The sequence below is a fragment of the Lepidochelys olivacea genome, assembly GCF_965140295.1.
Source record: "Lepidochelys olivacea isolate rLepOli2 genome assembly, chromosome: 2".
Taxonomy (NCBI): domain Eukaryota; kingdom Metazoa; phylum Chordata; order Testudines; family Cheloniidae; genus Lepidochelys; species Lepidochelys olivacea.
In genome coordinates, this window is record NC_140412.1 from 110,046,775 (window position 1) to 110,066,013 (window position 19,239).

The 19,239-nt window shown below is 44.3% G+C and overlaps 1 long non-coding RNA gene across 2 annotated transcripts in view; it reads right to left on the reverse strand.

Annotated features, from left to right (window-relative positions):
- Positions 1 to 3,850: 3,850 nt before the first annotated feature.
- The window catches only part of LOC311516820, a 193,282-nt gene continuing 177,893 nt past the window's right edge, over positions 3,851 to 19,239 (reverse strand). For both annotated transcript variants that reach the window (XR_014710502.1, XR_014710503.1), the window contains 2 exons: positions 5,178 to 5,368; positions 3,851 to 4,418 (listed from right to left, as the gene is read on the reverse strand). This is a non-coding gene — a long non-coding RNA (uncharacterized lncRNA). The remainder of the gene's footprint in view (positions 4,419 to 5,177; positions 5,369 to 19,239) is intronic.

Here is a 19,239-nt window from a genome sequence, read left to right on the forward strand (position 1 = left end):
GTCTGGGCCTAAGTCCTTATACCCTGGCACAGAAATTACTGTAATAGTCAGGAGGGAGGGCCATAGGAATAGTACCACCAGTCACATCTAGTGCACATGGTAAGGTGAAAGAGCCTGCTCTTGCAACCCTAATTTTGAACTGAAGTCAATAGTGACTTTGCATGTAAAGGCTAGAGGAAGCACATTAATTAGTATTTGTTTTGGCTGAGGTTGGTTTATGATCCTTTTCTTCTGCTATTTGAGATGTTGCTCTTTATGATATGCACACATACGTCTCTTTCTAGTTACACATGAAATTATTAAACATCAGTACATACACAGGCACTAGCAGGTTGTGCATTGTAAGGAAGATGTACAGGATGTTGTTTTTTTTTCAGACTAATATTTGTCAAGCCAACTGTTGACAGAAGGTCAGCAGCACACCCTAACTCTCTTGTTACAAAAACAAAACAAAAAAGCTTCTCTCTCTCTCTCACCACCAAAAGTTGGTCCACTAACAGCTATTACCTCACCCACCTTGTCTCTAACAAAAAACCCTAAAAGTCAGAGCCTGCTGAGATGTCATCCAGTTAGCGGGTCATCTAAGAAACTGTTAAAATATCCCCAACTATAAAAACACTGAATAGCTGGCTAAGGGGTAAAATCCAGTTCTATTATGTGACATTTTCAGATCCACAAGATCACTCCTTGATAAGCACATTTTCTTTCCCTTGGCATTTCTAGAAGGGTACAATAAAACTTTTCTTTGACTGGTGTTTAAGTTCATCCTTTATGAGCTGTTAGGAGGCCTGATTTTCGGACCTGGTCTATTTTTATTGCATGTGCTACGCATATCTCCTTAAAAACTAATCTCATGCCGTAGCCAGGAAGATAAATAATGGGAAAACATCTGTTATTTAAGCCTTGGATTGACCTATAAATCTTAATGACTAATGTGATCCCAGAAGCAGAAATCATCTACAGATTACAAAATTCTTTGCTGTTGTTTTTTTCACTCCTGATAATTTGGGAATTTAATCACCACCACCACCCCCCGCTACCGTCACACGCACACACACACCCCCTTGTTGGTTATACAGTTAGAAGCTGCTGAGAGGACGGCATAGCAACCGTAACAACACAAGAGAATGATGGACCGACAGCCCTTATTAGGGGTTGACAAGTTTCTCAAGAATAATGACAAAGTAGAGGACAGATAACTAACAGTTTGGCTGATTTACACTTGAGAAACTTCACATGGTGGGATGGTTACATGCCCATTTATTTCAGCCTCAACTGGGGAGGGGATGTGTTTGATTAGCCCATTTAACCCTGTGCTGGGGAATCTAGCTTTCCTCTTCAATGTGTTTTAATGGGAAGCAGCGTAGAGAGAGACAATGTTATTGTTAAGAGGCTACTCCCTTCTCCTTCTACCCCAAAGACTGCTACAGCAGGGACCCAGCAAACACTGAAAGATCAAATCTGCTACATCCAAAGAGGTAACAAAGCTAGATTTCAAAGCACAAAAGAAAAGAGATTCAGAAACAGAATTTAAACATGATGCATGCATTATGTCTCACCTTCAGACTGAAGAAAGATAAGAAAAAAACTTCTTGTATTTGACTGGGATAGTGGGAAAACTGCAAGTATCCTCTTATAACACAAATAACTTGGTTACAAAGGTGGTTCATTTATTGCTAGTTCAGTATTCAATGAAAATTGAGCTATTGTTTGATCCTGCTTTTGTTGGTGAGAGAGACAAGCTTTCGAGCTCACACAGAGCTCTTCTTCACGTCAGTGGTCTGAGTCCAGCTTCTCATGAACAGACATCTGTATCACAAAAAGCCCCAGTCACTTAATTGGCCCTGGCCCTTTAAGGCAGAACCAGCAGGGAGTTGAAGGATAAAATGAAGACTCATAGACTTTAAGGTCAGAAGGGACCATCCTGATCATCTAGTCTGACCTCCTGCACATTGCAGGTCAGAGAACCTCACTCACCCCCTCCTGTAATAGGCCCCTAATGTCTGGCTGAGTTACTGAAGTCCTCCTTTCATGGTGTAAAGACTTCAAATCACAGGGTATGTCTACACTACAAAATTATGTTGAATTTATAGAAGTCGATTTTATACAGTAGATTGTGTGTGTCCCCACTTAAGACCATTAAGTCGGCGGAGTGCATCCACAGTACCAAGACTAGCGTCGACTTCAGGAGCGTTGCACTGTGGGTAGCTATCCCACAGTTCCCGCAGTCTCCACAGCCCATTGGGTTCTGGGTTGAGATCCCAATGCCAAATGGGGCAAAAACATTGTCATGGGTGGTTCTGGGTACATGTCATCAGGCCCCCTCCCTCAAAGCAACGGCTGACAATAGTTTCGCGCCTTTTTCCGTGCGGGCGCCATATTGCTGTCAGCATCATCATCCACCTGCCGCTTCTGCTGCCACTCTGCTCTCCTGCAGATGCCATATCACGGCAAGCATGGAACCTGCTCAGATCACCACAGCAGTTATGAGCGTTATCCAGCAGTATATGCAGAACCAGAACCTGCAAAAGCAGGCAAGGAGATGCCGGCAGCACGGTGACGAGAGTGATGAGGACATGGACACAGACTTCTCTCAAAGTACGGGCCCCAGCAATTTGGACATCATGGTGGTAATGGGGCAGGTTCATGCCGTGGAATGCAGATTCTGGGCCCAGGAAACAAGCACAGACTGGTGGGACCACATAGTGTTGCAGGACTGGGACGATTCGCAGTGGCTGCGAAACTTTCGCATGCGTAAGGGCACTTTCATGGAACTTTGTGACTTGCTTTCCCCTGCTCTGAAGCGCAAGAATACCAAGATGAGATCAGCCCTTACAGTTCACAAGTGAGTGGTGATAGCCCTGTGGAAGCTTGCAACACCAGACAGCTACTGGTCAGTCGGGAATCAATTTGGGGTGGGCAATTCTACTGTGGGGGTTGCTGTGATCCAAGTAGCAAACGCAATCACTGAACTGCTGCTATCAAGGGCAGTGACTCTGGGAAATATGCAGGTCATAGTGGATGGCTCTGCTGCAATGGGATTCCCTAACTGTGGTGGGGCCATAGACGGAACCCATATCCCTATCTTGGCACCGGACCACCAAGGCAGCGAGTACATAAACTGAAAGGGGTACTTTTCAATGGTGCTGCAAGCACTGGTGGATCACAAGGGATGTTTCACCAACATCAACATGGGATGGCCGGGAAAGGTACATGACACTCGCATCTTCAGGAATTCTGGTCTGTTTCAACAGCTACAGCAAAGGACTTTCTTCCCAGACTAGAAAATAACCATTGCGGGTGTTGAAATGCCTATAGTTATCTTTGGGGACCCAGCCTACCCCTTGCTCCCATGGCTCATGAAACCATACACAGGCAGCCTAGACAGTAGTCAGGAGCTGTTCAACTACAGCCTGAGCAAGTGCAGAACGGTGGTAGAATGTGCATTTGGACATTTAAAAGTGCATAGTCGTTTAGACCTCAGCGAAACCAATATTCCCATTGTTATTACTGCTTGCTGTGCGCTCCACAATATCTGTGAGAGTAAGGGGGAGATGTTTATGGCGGGGTGGGAGGTTGAGGCAAATTGCCTGGCCACTGATTACACGCAGCCAGACACCAGAGTGGTTAGAAGAACACAGGAGGGTGCAGTGCGCATCAGAGAAACTTTGAAAACTAGTTTCATGACTGGCAGGCTACAGTGTGAAAGTTCTGTTTGTTTCTCCTTGATGAAAACCTGCCTCCTTGGTTCACTCTACTTCCCTGTAACCGCCCTCCCCACCCCCCCCTTCGATCACTGCTTGCAGAGGCAATAAATTCATTGTTGTTTCAAATGCATGCATTCTTTATTAATTCATCACACAAATAGGGGGATAACTGCCAAGGTAGCTCAGGAGGGATCGGGGCGGAGGGAAGGACAAGGCCACACTGCACTTTAAAACTTATTGAATGCCAACTTTCTGTTGCTTGGGCAGTCCTCTGGGGTGGAGTGGCTGGGTGGCCGAAGGCCCCCCCACCGCGTTCTTGGGTGTCTGGGTGAGGAGGCTATGCAACTTGGGGAGGAGCGCAGTTGGTTACACAGGGGCTGTAGCAGTGGTCTGTGCTCCTGCCTTTCCTGCATCTCAACCATACGCTGGAGCATATACTTTGATCCTACAGTAGCCTCAGCATTGTTTCCTGCCTTCTGTCAACAAGCTGACGCCACCTATCATCTTCAACCCACCACCTGTCCTCGCGTTCATATTGTGCTTTCCTGGACTCTGACGTTGCTTGCCTCCACGCACTCTGCTGGGATCTTTCAGTGTGGGAGGACTGCATGAGCTCAGAGAACATTTCATCGCGAGTGCGTTTTTTTTGCCTTCTAATCTTCCCTAGCCTCTGGGATGGAGATGATAGTGTGAGCGCTGAAACATTTGCAGCTGCAGGAGGGAAAAAAAGGGAGAGTAGTATTTAAAAAAAACACATTTTAGAGAACAATGGGTAGACTCTTTCATGTTGAACCTTGCTGTTAACATAGCACATGTGCTGTTGGTACAAGGTCACATTTTGCCTCTTATATTGAGGGTCTGCTGGTTTGGTGTGAGAGATCACACACGCAGGACTGGGCAACAGAATTCGGCTTGCAGGCAGCCATGGTAAGCTACAGTCTTTTGGCTTCTTTAACCTTAATAACGTGTGGGAATGGTTTCAAACAGCAGCGCTCTCCTTTCCCATACCAAGCACCCGTTGGGTTGGCCATTTAAAATGGGTTGGCCATTTAAAAGGAGGGGCTGCGGTTTTCGGGTTAACATGCAGCACAAACCCAACTAAATCCCCCTCCCACTCCCACACACACACCCAATTCTCTGGGATGATCACTTCACCCCTCCCCCCACCATGTGAATAATAGCAGGGAGTATTTCTTTTCCGCCACAGGCACACAGCCCAGCAGGAATGGCCACCTCTGAATGTCCCCTTAATAATATTACCCTATTTCAACCAGGTGACCATGAGGAGTGACCATCCAGGAGAGCTTTACGGAGATGTCCCTGGAGGATTTCCACTCCATCCCCAGACACGTTAACAGACTTTTCCAGTAGCTGTACTGGCCGCAAATGCATCCCAAGTCTTCAGGGCAAATTAATCATTAAACACGCTTGCTTTTAAACCATGTATTATATTTACAAAGGTACACTCACCAGAGGTCCCTTCTCTGCCTGGTGGGTCCAGGAGCCCGCCTTGGGTGGGTTCGGGGGGTACTGGCTCCAGGTCCAGGTTGAGAAACAGTTCCTGGCTCTCGGGGAAAACAGTTTCTCCGCTTGCTTTCTGTGCACTATCTTCAACCTCCTTCTCCTCCTCCTCATCTTCCTCGTCCCCAAAATGTGCATCCCTGTTGCATGATAATTGGAGTCAAAGCACAGGGATGGGGTAGTGGTGGCTGCACCCCCTAGAATGGCATGCAGCTCATCATAGAAGTGGCATGTCTGGGGCTCTGACCCCGAGCGGCTGTTTGCCTCTCTGTTTTTTTGGTAGGCTTGCCTGAGCTCCTTAAGTTTCATGCGGCACTGCTGCGGGTCCCTGTTATAGCCTCTGTCCTTCATGCCCTTGGAGATTTTTTTTCAAATGTTTGGGCATTTCGTCTTTTGGAATGGAGTTCTGATAGCACGGATTCGTCTCCCCATACAGCGATCAGATCCCATACCTCCCATTCGCTCCATGCTGGAGCTCTTTGGCGATTCTGGGACTCCATCATGGGCACCTCTGCTGATGAGATTTGCACTCACCTGCAGCTTGCCACACTGGCCAAACAGGAAGTGAGATTCAAAAGTTCGCGGGCCTTTTTCTGTCTACCTGGCCAGTGCATCTGAGTTGAGAGTGCTGTCCAGAGCGGTCACAATGGAGCACTCTAGGATAGCTCCCGGAGGCCAATACCATCGAATTGCGACCACACTACCCTAAATTCGACCCAGCAAGGTCGATTTCAGTGCTAATCCCCTCATCGGGAGAGGAGTACAGAAATTGATTTTAAGAGCCCTTTAAGTCGAAAAAAATGGCTTCGTCGTGTGGATGGGTGCAGCAGTAAATCAATCTAACGCTGCTAAATACGACCTAAACTCGTAGTGTAGACCAGGGCACAGAGAATTTACCATTTACACTAGTTTAAACCTGCAATTGACCCTTGCCCCATGCTGTGGAGGAAGGTGAACTCACCCCCCCACCCCCCAAGGTCTCTGTCAATCTGTGCTGTGTGGAAATACCTTCCCAACCCAAAATATGGCAATCACTTAGACCCTGAGCATGTGAGCAAGACCCACAAGGCAGATACCTGGGAAATAATTCTCTGTAGTAATGCAGAGTCATTCCCATGTATTGTGCTGTCTCTGTTCATTGGGGATTTTTGCTACTGGTAGTCATATGCCATTGTTGGCAGCCCCATCATACCATCCCCTCCATAAACTTATCAAGCCCAGTCTCGAAGCCAGTTAGGTTTTTACCCACACTGCTCCCCTTGGAAGGCTGTTCCAGAACTTCACTCTTCTAATGAAAGAAAAGGAGTACTTGTGGCACCTTAGAGACTAACCAATTTATTTGAGCATGAGCTTTCGTGAGCTACAGCTCACTTCATCGGATGCATACTGTGGAAACTGCAGAAGACATTATATACACAGAGACCATGAAACAATACCTCCTCCCACCCCACTCTCCTGCTGGTAATAGCTTATCTAAAGTGATCATCAAGTTGGGCCATTTCCAGCAGGAGAGTCCAAGCTGGACTTTTCTAAGCTGGATTTGTGCTGGAAATGGCCCACCTTGATTATCATACACATTTTAAAGAGAGTGGTCACTTTGGATGGGCTATTACCAGCAGGAGAGTGAGTTTGTGTGTGTGTGGGGGGGGAGGGGGCGGAGGGTGAGAAAACCTGGATTTGTGCTGGAAATGGCCCAACTTGATGATCACTTTAGATAAGCTATTACCAGCAGGAGAGTGGGGTGGGAGGAGGTATTGTTTCATGGTCTCTGTGTATATAATGTCTTCTGCAGTTTCCACAGTATGCATCCGATGAAGTGAGCTGTAGCTCACGAAAGCTCATGCTCAAATAAATTGGTTTGTCTCTAAGGTGCCACAAGTCCTCCTTTTGTTTTTGCGAATACAGACTAACACGGCTGTTACTCTGAAACTCTTCTGATGGTTAGAAACCTTCATCTGATTTTGAGCCTAAACTTGTTGATGGACAGTTTATAGCCATTTGCTCTTGTGTCCACTCTGGCACTTAAAATAACTCCTCACCCTCCCTGCTATTTATCCCTCTGATGTATTTATAGAGAGCAATTGTACAGAAATTACCTGCAGAAGGATATTAAAACATGCAGAGTAGATTGTGAACTGATCAGTGATCAAAAGGATGAATGGGTATGATTGACATCTGGAGCAAAACCAGTGCTGTGCTCTTTCAATTACAAGTATAAGAGTGCCACCACTGACAGATTAAAAGTGCTCACTCTTAATCCAAAATTATACTTCCCCCAGTCAAACTATTCACTGTGTCAGCTTCAATTTGTTCAAATGTGTCACCCACGGCAACTGATTGGACTGATTCACTAGCACAGTCTCTAAAAACGTCCCTGTTTGTGTTCACTCCTTACTCTTGCTATTTGTCTTGTCAGCCAGATTACTCTGGAGGCATTTCCATGCTCTTCCATGTAGCTGCACCTCAGAAATGTAGCTGACTGGAAAAGAACAAAACAGCAGGAGCAGGGTAAATATTCTGATAAACTCTACTTATGAGAAAGCACAAGAATATGAAGTGGGAATTAAAATAACCTCAAAATAAAAATAGGACACACACTTCCACAGGGGACACTGTGGCCAGAATCCATGCCATGACTCAGAATGGATGAATCCATCCAAATAAGAGTCATCCCAAACCATCCCCCCAAACTCAAACTGAAGTAGCTCTCTTTGAGAATGGAAATACTTTGTTTAATTGTTAAGACCATTTTTGTATGACACTGCCCTTTTAGGTTTTGATCAGAAGCTGCAGTGGCAAAATGCTCTGAGAACAGCTATTCTTGTGATGTTTCTGACTTTATGAAGCTACCTTATTAAAATATCTCCTAAGGAAGCCAGCTCTCATCCTAGTGTTGGTGTTGGTTGGATGAGAAAAAAAAAAAGGGGTTGAACTGAGGTGAATTTCTGTGTACCAAAACCAGCTCTGCTGAAACCTACAGATGATGGGATCTGTGTGAAACTGGTGGAGAGACACCAATTGACATCAGCTGAGGATCTGGACAGATGAAAGAGAACATTCAGCCCTCACAGTTTTCAACCCTAGACAAGAGTCATCAGGCTTCCTGATGAACTTTATTCAAAGTAGCCTGCAGTCCTTTGGAGTAGGTTCCCGAAGGGACTTTTATGATGTTAGAGAACCACAAATGGAGTACCCAGAAATAAACCTCCTGGTAGAAAAGTACAGCCACTACTGAGACAAGAAGAAAGCAACATGTTTTCATCGGAGAGTCGTGACTGCAGTGTGTAGCCTAATGGGCTCATATGCCAAATGGGCTTAGCACTGCAGTTTGGTCAGGTGTAGGAAACATGATTCACCTTCTCTCATCCCTCTTGAGCTTGGCGCAGAGAAATAAACACCTCTAAAATCTGCAAATAAGAACTGCATTGTAATGTGACTGGCACTAAAATCCGAGTTTGACCCTCACCAAAACTTAACTTGAATCTCTTTTAAAACATAATTGTCCTCTTGGATAGAGATTTCTTTTGTCTTTCTGCTAATGCATTTCTTCTTCTTTTTTATTGTTTTGGCATTTAATGTTATCCACAGACCTAAAAATGGAATACTTTTAGTCAGGTTACAAGAACATAAAAATATCTTTCTTCCCACAGTTTCTAGTGCAGTCGTTAGTGTTGTATCCAGGCATTGCAATACAGAGCATTTAAAAGCAATATTACAGCCAGAACAAACATTAACTGCCTATCCACCAAAAGTGTTTGGGCCTCATCAAACATCCATTGAAGTCAATGGGAATAGCTTCCATCTGAACTTTGGCACATACATGGTCCCTAGTCACAACTGTCTCTTTTGGTTGTGTGAATACTTGTAGTTCATTTTTAATGTCTTTGTAGATAACTTTAACAACCCAATATAAATACTATGTATCCAAAGTTTTTCATTTATACAGTAACAAGAGGGTTTTTTTTAAACTAATGATTGCCCAACATCTCATTGGCATTGCACGTGTACACTCTCTTCATGTTCAAATTGCCCAGTGCATAGAATCATAGGACTGGAAGGGACCTCGAGAGGTCATCTAGTCCAGTCCCCTGCACTCATGGCGGGACTAAGTATTATCTAGACAACCCTGACAGGTGTTTGCCTAACCTGCACTTAAAAATCTCCAATGATGGAGATTCCACAACTTCCTTAGGCAAGTTATTCCAGTGCTTAACCACCCTGACAGTTAGGAAGTTTTTTCTAATGTCCAACCTAAACCTCCCTTGCTGCAATTTAGTCCATCATTTCTTGTCCTATCCTCAGCAGTTAGGAACAACACTTTTTCTCCTTCCTCCTTGTAACAACCTTTTATGTACTTGAAAACTGTTATGTCCCCTCTCAGTCTTCTCTTTTCCAGACCAAACAAACCCAATCTTTCAATCTTCCCTCATAGGTCATGTTTTCTAGACCTGTAATCATTTTTATTGCTCTTCTCTGGACCTTCTCCAGTTTGTCCACATCTTTCCTGAAATGTGGTGCCCAGAACTGGACACAATACTCCAGTTGAGGCCTAATCAGTGCAGAGTAGAGTTGAAGAATTACTTCTCGTGTCTTGCTTACAATACTCCTGCTAATACATCCCAGAATGATGTTCACTTTTTTTTCTACAGTGTTACACTGTTGACTTATATTTAGCTTGTGGTCCACTATGACTCCCAGATCCCTTTCTGCACTTCTCCTTCCTAGGCAGTCATTTCCCATTTTGTATGTGGGAATTTGATTGTTCCTTTCTAAGTTTCTTGCATTCGTGCTTATTGAATTTCATCCTATTTACTTCAGACCATTTCTCCAGTTTGTCCAGATAATTTTGAATTATAATCCTATCCTCCAAAGCACTTGCAACCCCTCCCAGATTGCTATCATCCGCAAACTCTATAAGTGCACTCTCTATGCATTATCTAAATCATTGATGAAGATATTGAACAGAACCAGATCCAGAACTGATCCCTGCAAGACCCCAACCGTTATGCCCTTCGAGCATAACTGTGAACCACTGGTAACTACTTTCTGGGATGTTTTTGCATAAGAAAGTTGAGTGGAATTTCACTCTTGAGGTTTAGATGCAAGTGCAATATGATCTGTATAGAATTAGGCAAGACTCCTTTGGAACCAGTGCTCATTCTGTATACAGTTTGAAGTTGCACATTTCCTGATCCCTGATGGACCCATCACTCCAGAGAGGAATCCTAATAATGCACTGATGGAACAGTACATGCAGTATGATATACTTATGTTTGCATTCAATGAAGAGGGTGCTCCTTACGAACCCTGCCTATCCATCCCCAGTCCAGGGATAGCATATAAGGCTGCTGCATCGTCCTCCTTCTTGCCCCCACCTCCCATAGTCTCCACTCCAGCTGCTGGGCTGGAATAGTGGCCACAACCTCTATATACCAGTTTTGCAACAGACCCACATAAAACATGGAGCTGCAGATGGGCAAAGGACAAAATTAAATGTAGAATTTTCAGACTTCTGAGTGCTTCTCAATGCAAACTTAACATTATTTTAATGGCATTTAAAAATGGAATTATTCATAATTGTACAGATATATAAATATGAAAATAATTAATATTAACGAGCATGTGAAATGGTCACCAATGAAGAAAAATGCGGGGGATTAAATATATACCATATACAGGGAATGCATTGCATTAACAAAATACAAACATGCTTTACTGGTTTTGTCTTTAGGAAAGAGAATGAGTGGGACAAATCCAACAAAATATATACATCCCTGGGGAAACTCACTGAAGTTACACAAGGGATGAATTTGGCTGATTCTTCTGTTAGCAGCTACATGAAGCTCATATTAAGGATTAATTTTTAAAATAGCTTGAGATTTTCAGAGTTATAAAGAGTTTGCCAAGACAAACACAACTTACTAAAAGGAGTCTCCTGATCTATTTAAATTTTTAAAAAGTTATATAAAAATAGTGGGTAATTGGAGTGGAATGATGCCAGATTGGAATCGTCCATCTCATATCTCCAAAGTGCCTGGGCAGGAGCAATAAGGAATATCTTTGTTGTATACCTAAGTGGCTGAGGGCAGTCAGAGAGCAAATGATTTCTTCAACCTCCTATTCTTTCCCTTGGCAAGTGGATTTCTCTCGCTAAATCAAATTTCCCAGCATTCATCCTCGGGGGACCTGTTCCCATCGTCCTATATTTCTACTTGTACAGGTAGAGAGTGCAACATTATTGGCCGAGTTTGTAAATAGCAGCAGGTATTCTGACTGCTCCGCATCTCAACAAGTGTTGCTTGGAAGAGAGTGGAATATTCTATCAGTTTCCCAGCAAGATCAGCAGTACTTTCCTACCAACACTTTTGTGGGGAAAGAAGAAGATATGAGGAGTGGGCAAATGGGGTGCAGAATGATAGTTTGTAAAGAGAGGTAAAGATAGGCTCTGGGCTCAGTCAGAGAAGAGGGAAATTAATATCCCATCAAGAAAAGACCACCGGACCAGGGGCATGAGGTGGATGAGGCTTTCTTCCGGCAACTCGCAGAAGCTACTAGATCGCACGCCGTGGTTCTTGTGGGAGACTTCAATCACCCTGATATCTGCTGGGAGAGCAATACAGCGGTGCACAGACAATCCAGGAAGTTTTTGGAAAATGTAGGGGACAATTTCCTGGTGCAAGTGCTGGAGGGACCAACTAGGGGCAGAGCTCTTCTTGACCTGCTGCTCACAAACCAGGAAGAATTAGTAGGGGAAGCAAAAGTGGATGGGAACCTGGGAGGCAGTGACCATGAGATGGTCGAGTTCAGGATCCTGACACAAGGAAGAAAGGAAAGCGGCAGAATACAGACCCTGGACTTCAGAAAAGCAGACTTTGACTCGCCCATCAGTTCCCTGAGGAAGATCCCTTGGGAGAATAACATGAGGGGAAAAGGAGTCCAGGAGAGCTGGCTGTATTTTAAAGAATTCTTATTGACGTTACAGGGGCAAACCATCCCGATGTGTAGAAAGAATAGTAAATATGGCAGGCGGCCAGCTTGGCTTAACAGTGAAATCCTTGCTGATCTTAAACACAAAAAAGAAGCTTACAAGAAGTGGAAGATTGGACAAACGACCAGGGATGAGTATAAAAATATTGCTCAGGCATGCAAGAGTGAAATAAGGAAGGCCAAATCACACCTGGAGTTGCAGCTAGCAAGAGATGTTTAGAGTAAGAAGAAGGGTTTCTTCAGGTATGTTGGCAACAAGAAGAAAGTCAAGGAAAGTGTGGGCCCCTTACTGAATGAGGGAGGCAACCTAGTGACAGAGGATGTGGAAAAAGCTAATGTACTCAATGCTTTTTTTGCCTCTGTCTTCACGAACAAGGTCAGCTCCCAGACTACTGCACTGGGCAGCACAGCATGGGGAGGAGGTGACCAGCCCTCTGTGGAGAAAGAAGTGGTTCGGGACTATTTAGAAAAGCTGGACGTGCACAAGTCCACGGGGCCGGATGCGTTGCATCTGAGAGTGCTAAAGGAGTTGGCGGATGTGATTGCAGAGCCATTGTCCATTATCTTTGAAAACTCATGGCAATTGGGGGAAGTCCCGGACGGCTGGAAAAAGGCTAATGTAGTGCCCATCTTTAAAAAAGGGAAGGAGGAGGATCCTGGGAACTACAGGCCAGTCAGCCTCACCTCAGTCCCCGGAAAAATCATGGAGCAGGTCCTCAAGGAATCAATTCTGAAGCACTTAGATGAGAAGAAAGTGATCAGGAACAGTCAGCATGGATTCACCAAGGGCAAGTCATACCTGACTAATCTAATTAATCTAATTGCCTTCTATGACAAGATAACTGGTTCTGTGGATGAAGTGAAAGCAGTGGACATGGTGTTCCTTGACTTTAGCAAAGCTTTTGACACTGTCTCCCACAGTATTCTTGTCAGCAAGTTAAAGAAGTATGGGCTGGATGAATGCACTATAAGGTGGGTAGAAAATTGGCTAGATTGTCGGGCTCAACGGGTAGTGATCAATGGCTCCATGTCTAGTTGGCAGCCAGTATCAAGCAGAGTGCCCCAAGGGTCGGTCCTGGGGCCGGTTTTGTTCAATATCTTCATTAATGATCTGGAGGATGGTGTGGATTGCACCCTCAGCAAGTTTGCAGACGACACTAAACTGGGAGGAGTGGTAGATACGCTGGAGGGTAGGGATAGGATACAAAGGGACCTAGACAAATTGGAGGATTGGGCCAAAAGAAATCTGATGAGGTTCAACAAGGACAAGTGCAGAGTCCTGCACTCAGGACGGAAGAATCCAATGCACCGCTACAGATTCGGGACCGAATGGCTAGGCAGCAGTTCTGCAGAAAAGGACGTAGGGGTTACAGTGGACGAGAAGCTGGATATGAGTCAACAGTGTGCCCTTGTAGCCAAGAAGGTCAATGGCATTTTGGGATGTATAAGTAGGGGCATTGCCAGCAGATCGAGGGATGTGATCGTTCCCCTCTATTCGACATTGGTGAGGCCTCATCTGGAGTACTGTGTCCAGTTTTGGGCCCCACACTACAAGAAGGATGTGGAAAAATTGGAGAGAGTCCAGCGGAGGGCAACAAAAATGATTAGGGGACTGGAACACATGACTTACGAGGAGAGGCTGAGGGAACTGGGATTGTTTAGTCTACAGAAGAGAAGAATGAGGGGAGATTTGATCACTGCTTTCAAATACCTGAAAGGTGGTTCCAAAGAGGATGGATCTAGACTATTCTCAGTGGTAGTGGATGACAGGACAAGGAGTAATGGTCTCAAGTTGCAGTGGGGGAGATTTAGGTTGGATATTAGGAAAAACTTTTTCTCTAAGAGGGTGGTGAAACACTGGAATGCGTCACCTAGGGAGGTGGTGGAATCTCCTTCCTTAGAAGTTTTTAAGGTCAGGCTTGACAAAGCCCTGGCTGGGATGATTTAATTGGGGATTGGTCCTGCTTTAAGCAGGGGGTTGGACTAGATGACCTCCTGAGGTCCCTTCCAACCCTGATATTCTATGATTCTATGAAAAATAAATGTAGAAAACTACATAAAAAATTGAAGAGTTGAGGTGTATGCTAAGTCAAAGTGTCTCTTTCCGAGCCAGAAGCATCTGGGTACTGAGTAAAATCACCATATGCAGCACTATAAACCAATTAGCTCTGTTCATGAGGAACCGTCTCACTTTTCTTCCAGATCAGAAGAATGAGGAAGGATAGTCCAGGGGGTAGGGAACTGGCTGGAGACCTGGATTCAAGTCCCTGTTCCTCCGCAGACTTCCTGTGTGACATTGGGTAAGTCACTTTGGCCCAAATTTTTCAAGATACGTTGGCATTTCTCCACTGTGGTCCTGCAAGTGACTCAGACAGCTAATTCCCATTTTCAAATGAGACTTAGGACCCATTGAAATCAATGAGAGTTAGAGGCCTAAATATCTGTAAGGATCTGGGTCATTGGAGCCTAAGTCTCATTGAAAGTCAATGAGATGGGGCAGGGTAGGGGAATCACTGGTTGGTTACGATGCAAAAAGCAGCTCATAGTAGGGACCTGATTCAGTATTGTCTCTAGTAATGAATAGGGCCCTACCAAATTCACCGTCCAATTTGGTCAATTGTTCACGATCATAAGATTTTTAAAATCCTAAATTTCATGATTTCAGCTATTTAAATTTGAAATTTCACAGTGTTGTAACTGTAGGGGTCCTGACCCAAAAATCAGTTGTGAGGTGATCACAAGGATATTTTAATGGGGGTTGCGGTACTGCTACCCTTACTTCTGCATTGCTGCTGGCAGCAGCACTGCCTTCAGAGCTGGGCAGCTGGAGAGCCCAGCTCTGAAAGCAGAGCCGCTGCCAGCAGCAGCACAGAAGTAAGGATGACATGGTATGGTATTGCCACCTTTACTTCTGTGCTGCTGCCTGCAGAGCTGGGCCCTCAGTCAGCAGCCGCCACTCTCTGGCCATCCAGCTCTGAAGGCAGTGCAGAAGAAATGGTGGCAATACCACGACCTCCCTAAAATAACCTTCCAACCCCCTGCAACTCCCTTCTGGGTCAGGATCCCCAGTCTGAGAAACTCTGGTCTCCCCCTGTGAAATCTGTATAGTCTTGTGTAAAAGCACACAAAAGACCAGATTTCACAGGGGAAGACCAGATTTCACAGTCTGTGACGTGTTTTTCGTGGCTGTGATTTGGTAGGGCCCTAGTAATGAAACAATGCACTAATAGTAGTAAACCAATTTTTTTTAAATCCTCACTACATTTTTTCCTTGTCCCCGTACAACTGACAACTAAGTGTAACCATATTGTAATGTTTTCATTAAACACGCTAAAGACGACAAATTACATCACAATTAAAAAGAAAGTGGACAAAAGGGGTCCGATTCCTCTAGTTTAAATGGTAAGGAATAAAAGACAATATCGATGACATAAACAGGATGTGACTAATGGCACAAACAAATTTGCTGGATGCTGTTGGGACTTGAACCTACAGTACATGGGAAATATAAGGAAGTATATGAGGTGTACAACAGGGGAAGGCCTGTGACATCAACATATTATTAGGGGGATCCCTTAGAAGCAGAAAAATATCCTCTTGTCAGAGGTTCAGATTAATAATAAACACCAATGTCAATACTAATAATACATGAGCAACTAGATATGTATATGATTCAGATTGAACACGGATGCTGAGATGAAGATTGGCTACTTTTTAGCATAGTACTCAGCCCATCTAAATACCTCCTAAAATTGTCACCACTGGGGCTAACAGAACAATTCTTTGTTACTGTATGGATATTGCACAGTTTGATTTTATAGTGCTGCCTGTGGTAGCAGCCAACCAGCAGGAGAGCAATAAGAAATTCCTCACAGTGGATGGAGGATGAAGAACAAACAACAGATTGAAATAATTTCTTCCATAGCAATTTTCATGGTTAGTCATAAAATAAATCCTTGAGAATGAATAGCTAATGTAGTTCCAGTCAATTCCATCTGATATGTTGGATATAGGTTATCTAACGTGCTGAGAAATTTGCATGCTGCAATTGGTGTATCAGTGAAAGAGGTGTAATGATATCACAGGCATTGTTGTATTTTTATAATGTGGTAAAAGAAGCAGTGTTGGAACAACACATGCAATGGCTGTGTTAGTAAAACCAACTATATGTGATAGGACACAATTATTAAAATACATACTGTAGAGAGAAAAGGATTTAGGTTGGGATTTTCAAAGCTGCTTAGGGGATGTTGACAGCCAATTGCCACTAATTTCTAATTGGAGATGGGCATCCAAATGTTTTAGGAGGTTTATATAAAACAAGATTTTCAGAAAGTCCAAGGGTCAGATATTCAAAGCACCAAAAGCAACTACATTAATTTTCAAAGGGATTTATCCTTCTGAGTCACTTAGGTGCTTTGGAAAATTCCATCCTAAATTAACAAAGAGATACCAGGCTATGCCAATGACATTAGTGTAAGCATACAAGAGAAAAATAATTAGAAGATGTTAAATATATATGTGTGACTTTAAGATTCATTGTAGCATGTTTTATTGCATCATAGGAGAACTAGTATGTGATCATGTAATTAAATGCTATCAAAACACAAAGGGACAGGTTGTACATTCAATCTGAACTTTAACATATCCTGAATTTTGAGTGCTTAACTGTGCAATGCCAATGCTCTTGTATAGTCTGATCCAATGCCCATCGACGTCAATGAGAAGCCTCGCACTGATTTCAATGGAGTTGGATCAGGGGCCATCATGAAATGTTTTCTCCATTAAATACATAACTACATACAATCCTGCTCTTCTGGCAAAACTCCTAGTGATTTCAGAGGGAGAGGGCTCAAGCTTTAGAGAATACTTGTGTTCTGTCTTTCCTAGTATAACAAGTGCATCAGCTATTACAAACAAACTACAGAACAACGTATGCACCCATGAGTCAGGCAAAACATCCATTACTCAACAAGGCATTTTACTGAAGGGCTGGTGGATTTGGCACTAAATTTAGTTTACATGAATACAAATGTAGGTACCCATACTGGCTAAGCAATAAGGTTTAAGGAGACAGGGCCCATTATTACAACATACTAATATTCTCTTGAGAGGCACTGAGAGCCCTCAGTTCCCACTAAAGCCTATGAAAGCTGAGGGAGCTCAGTACTTCTTAGGATGCCATCAACACTTTGCAGAATCAGGCCCTCCATTAAGTACGGATGTAAGGGATTGGTCCTGCAAACGCTTACACTCACAAGTAGTCCCACTGAAGACAATGGCACTAAGTCAGCGCTGCCTAGTAGATAGAGCTCCGGACTGGGACTCTGAAGGCTCTATTCCTGGTTTTGTTGGTGACTTGAGCAAGTCACTTTACCTCTCCGTGCCTCAGTTTCCTCCTCTGTAAAATGGGAGTAATGATACCACATTCATTTGTAAAGGGCTTTGAGACTTATTGATGAAAAGAACTAGATAAGAGTTGGGTATTATTATAACTCAGTCAGTAAGGGGGACCCAAAGCCATAATAAATTGTAGGAGTAGGCCCTTTCTTTTATAAGGCATATCTCCCACTGGCGGTAGAAAAGACTGAAAACGGCAACCCTTTGTGAACCTCATTTTTTTTCCAGTAGTTTTTTTTAATTTCACAGTGCATCACTTATTCCAGAGGAGGGAAAAATAATTTTGGCAGGAAATCCATTGTGATTTGCTAAAAAAGCAGCTAGACAAATCTGGCTTTACAAATATCTCAGGCTTTGTTAATTATTGACAGGTTTTGTTTTTAATTTAATTTGAAACAACATGGAGAAAATGGGCAAGCATGCCCCCTGGCTCCCTGCTGGAGAACCCATCCTCAGTAAGTGGGAGTGATCCATTTCTGTGAAGAGATTTAAGCAGCTGCTGCAATTTCTGCTCCCTTGGTTATGCTCTCCAGATAAATGCAAGGAGACAGATCGTGGGGACCAGCAAGGCTGCACCTGGCACAGTTTTGGGGTGCCCAAAATTGGCAATCTCAGTCTGCGGCCTGCTGGGCACCAACTTGTTCCCTGGTGCAAGATACAGCAAACCTGCACATACTCTTTCTTAAACCAGAGTGGCATAAAGCAGCCTTATGGGAGACCAGAATCTGAACCAAAAACTAAGTCAGCAGCTTCTGAATGATTGCAGAGGGTTTCTGAAAATGCTGATTACATGCCTCATCCTCAGCACTGCCCTCCTGGAACACTCAGCATTGGGCAGGCCACTGTGAACTCCCTGCCATGTTAAAAGCTGACCTTTTATTCCCACTCTTTGCTTTCTGTCCCTTAGCCAGTTCCTAATCCTTGACAGAACTTTACCTCTTCCCCATGTCTACATGTTTCCTTAAAGTAAAGAATGCTCCCAGCCTGTTCCGCAAGAAAAAACCGTGCTACCTAGAAATGATGCAAACCGAAATCGTGCAACATTCAGCATCAATTACAATACTGGATTTTCCTGACGCTTGAAGATTTTTTTCAAAATATCTTTCTATTTTTTGCTCTGACAGCCACTACAAAGAAATTTTACCCAACAGAAGCTTTACAACTTGTAGCTAAAACATCATCGAAGGGAGTATTTACCTGGATGGAGTTGGTATGTAAAAGGTTGGTCTTGTGAGCGACAACACCACTTCCCAGGAGAGCCCCACATTTTTCACAACCACCACCACATGGGCATGTGCACACCATAGTTCCATGCAGTGATGAGCTGCCACAATCTTAACAACCGGTTTCCGATAAAAAGTTCTGATTTAAGGGATGTGCCTCTGTCCTGCCCCCTCCCGCCCCTGCCCCCAGGCTCCATCCTGCCCCCCAGGCCCGTTCTCCATCCCAGGTGCCTGCTGGTGGCACAGGAGTCCTGCAGCCCTTGCATTAGTGGGGTCACTCCCAGCATGTGGGGCGGTGGCTCCCTACAGGCAAAGGCTGCCGTCTGCCCGACTCCGCATTGCGGGATGTGAGTGCCCCTGAGCGGCGGAGGCTGGACAGCCCCACAGAACAGGAGTGGGAG